General features: G+C 44.3%; 1 non-coding gene across 1 annotated transcript; it reads left to right on the forward strand.

The window, feature by feature from the left end:
• Nucleotides 1-1,150: 1,150 nt before the first annotated feature.
• On the forward strand, nt 1,151-1,222 carry trnae-cuc (transfer RNA glutamic acid (anticodon CUC)). Its single transcript has one exon. It is a non-coding gene; the product is annotated as a tRNA-Glu (tRNA).
• The last annotated feature ends 2,299 nt before the right edge of the window (nt 1,223-3,521 follow it).

Raw genomic sequence — 3,521 nt, forward strand, 5'->3', positions numbered from 1 at the left:
TGTGATGTATTTTCAGGCTGTGTAACTGGTTAAAGCTCTTTCCACACTCAGTGCACTGGAACACTCTCACTCGGGTGTATCTGTGCCTTGGTGCTTTTCCAGTCACATTGATATTAAAGACCTGTTTTCGCAGACAGAAGGGAGAAACATTTCTCCTTCTAGATTCAAAGGCTGATAATATTCAGGTTTGATGAATTGAGTGAGGGTGTCAGATGCTGGTGTGATGTTTGTTTCAAGATTTTGGTCTGTTAATCCTCACCTTCTCATATCCTGTAAACGAGTTTGAAAAATTCAACAATGTCAGCACAGGATAGAAATTCAGAACAGACAATTCTAGTTTCTATGGAACATTCTTTCCTCTCTCATTCCCCAAAAGCTGTAAATCTCCATCCCACACACTCTCCCTCCATTCTCACTCTGCTGTATCTAATATTCACCCTCCCAATTCTCCTGAAGGTGCTGATTGAGGCTGATTGACAGATCCATGCTCACTGCTTCCTGTCCTGGGTAGTTTAACAACACCAGGTTAAAGTCCAACAGGTTTATTTGGTAGCAAAGCCACAAGCTTTCGGAGCCATAAGCTCCTTCTTCAGGTGAGTGGGAATTCCTCACCTGAAAGGGGGAGAAAAGAAAGTGTTTTACTCACAGATGCTGGCCTCTTTTAAGGACTGTTTAACTGTGTCGATTGCACTACTGAACCCTTTAAAATCACAGAACGAGTTTAACAAAAGCAGTCCAACAGTTACTATCCCACAGGAGGAATGCTGAGGACAGGAGGTAGATTGAATCTGTCCACTCCCCCAAGGCCTGGGGCTGCGCATGTCCAAGGGAGAGGGGAAGCTGCGCATGTGCAGTGCGGAGCTCCCCCCCCCCCCCCCCCCCCCGACAGAAGCCACAGCGATCAGTTTGGTGGGTTTTGGAAATTGGAAGTGCCACATGACCAGCTTGCGGGACTATTTCACCTCACGGTCGATTTCATGTTGCATCTAACAGGATTCGTTGTTTTCATTGGCTAAACAGTACCTTGGGTTCGATCTAAACATGACAATTTAAAGGAGAAACTTGTTTTTGGTGAATAAAAAGTCTGAAATAAAAATAAAAGGCAACAGGCTCATGGATAAATCAATCTTTTAAAGAGCTTGGGCCAGCTTCCCTGGTGGTCTAGTGGTTAGGATTCGGTGCTCTCACCACCGCGGCCCGGGTTCGATTCCCGGTCAGGGAAAGTAGGTTTACTGTTGCGTAAAAATCCTGCGTTCCTTCCAGGTTTGTACCAGTTCTGTGGGAATCAGTGGTAGGTAGATTTCCTCTTTTGTGTCTGAATTGGAAATGTCACATGCCAAGAACAAAAAAAGAGAGAGAAATAGGATACAAAGCGCTGACGATATAGATGGTGATGTGGGCTAAGATCTGGCTGTTGATGGAGTAGGTTTTGTTCTTTCCACTGACACAAATACCTCGCAGGTCTGGGTCCAAATCTCGGACTCAGTGACAAGAAGACCTCTAATTGTAACTCTCCGACCTCCAGTGAAGTGGAGGCAGTTTTCACTCAGAAGGCAGGAGCTTTGAGATTAACAGCGTGGGATGGAGAAAGACTCAGTTTGAACGGTGACGCTGCCGGAGGAATGGAGAGCTGGAGTTCACCCAGAAAAGCAGCAAAGTTGCTTCTTCTGTACAAACCTCCTTCTATACAAACAGTGGCCCCCAACTTGGGGCTGGAAACCACCGTCCATTAACGCTGATAAGTTAATGTTGATCAGCAGAATTACCACAAAATGGTTTATCACAGGTTGGTACTAACACTGCAGTAAAATTAAATGCAGTAGAATAGGACGGCATGGTTTCACAGTGGTTAGCAATGATGCCTCACAGCGCCAGTGGCTCAGGTTAAATTTCTCGGGTCACTCTGTGCGGAGTATGCACGTTCTCCCCATGTCTGCGTGGGTTTCCTCCGTGTGCTCCGGTTTCCTTTCCAAACATGTGTGAGTTCGGTTGCTTGGCCATGCTAAATTGACCCGCCTGTCAGCGGGATTATCAGGGTAAACATGTGGGTTTCCGGGAATAGGGCGTGGATGGGATTGTTGTCGGTGCGCACTCGATGGGCCGACCGACCTCCTTCTGTACAATAGGGATTCTACGAGAATATCTCATTATTCATTTTGACTGGAGGAACCAAAAGAGGCCATGCAAATATAAATTGTTGTGGGTAATTGACGGGTTTGTGGAATGGGACGTATTTTTCTCTGTACTGTTGAAACTGGCACCAATATCACTCCTGTTTTCGATCAGGAAGTAATTTCAACTCCACTTAAATCATGTGCTGCAAGAAAACAATAAAGCTTGATTCCCTGACCAGGAATCGAACCGCTGCGGTGAAAGCGCCAAATCCTAACCACGAGATCACCACGGAAACTGCCTGCGAGCGTTTTAATCTACCCTACCCATGCTGACTTGGCGCTTTGTTTCCATTTTAGCATTTTTTTGTATACCAGGGACAAGTCTGGACAAGTCTGTCTGACAAGTGTCTATTGAATAAACACATTTACTGTGGATGCTGGAACCTGAAACAAGAACAGAAAACGCTGGAAAATCTCAACAGGTCTGAAAGCACCTGTGAAGGGAGAATAGAGCTAACGTTCAAAATCTGGATGACCCATCGTCAGAGCTGAAGACAAAGAAATTTGGACGAGATTTATACTGTAATGGTGAGGGATATGGGTGTGGGGTGGGTGACAAAGGTGCTGCATATAAATTAAGAAAAAGAGAATTTTAATGGTGGTGATCATGGCTGAGAAGGGTGCTGCTGGCCGCCCATTAAGAGACCAGAATGTGTAAACGGCAGAACAAAGGAAATGTAAGAGACGGCCCGAGTGGGGTGGAGGGAGAGGGAGCAACAAAATGGAAAGTGAGATTTTAAATAAACAATGCAATACATGGAAATTAAAAAAATAAATATATATATAAAAGAAGATATAAAACAATAAAAATAAATAAATAAGATCAAACGAAATAAAACAAAATAAATGGAAATTGGGTGAGGATGGAGGAAAGGAGATGCTCTGAAGTTGTTGAATTCAGTGTTAAGTCTGGAACGCAGTCAGTGCCGAATCGGGAGATCGGGCGATGTTCCTCCAGTTTGAATTGGAGTTCCTCCTGATATCATTGTTTATTGCCCCTTCCGTCACGTTACAGATGATCAGGAGTAGACTGATGGTAATTTGCGGCGTTGGATTTGACCTGATATTTGTAAACCGGGCAATCTTGGGCAAATTGTAGCATTGGCGGTTAGATGGCAGTGTTGTAGCGTAGGAACAGCTTAGCTCGGATTGCGGTAAGATCTGAATCTGAATTCTTCAGCACCATTGCCAGAATATATTTTTATGACCATAGCATTTGCTGTTTTCAATGCTTTCAACTTTCTTTTTCTTTAATTCAAATCAAATGGAATTGGCATTTTTTCCGTTCAGTGTCTTCCCGACTCTGTCTCTTTCTTTCTCTTTGTAGATCTGCGTCGGTTATTCCCT

Source organism: Mustelus asterias, unplaced genomic scaffold (assembly GCF_964213995.1).
Source record: "Mustelus asterias unplaced genomic scaffold, sMusAst1.hap1.1 HAP1_SCAFFOLD_1768, whole genome shotgun sequence".
Classification (NCBI taxonomy): domain Eukaryota; kingdom Metazoa; phylum Chordata; class Chondrichthyes; order Carcharhiniformes; family Triakidae; genus Mustelus; species Mustelus asterias.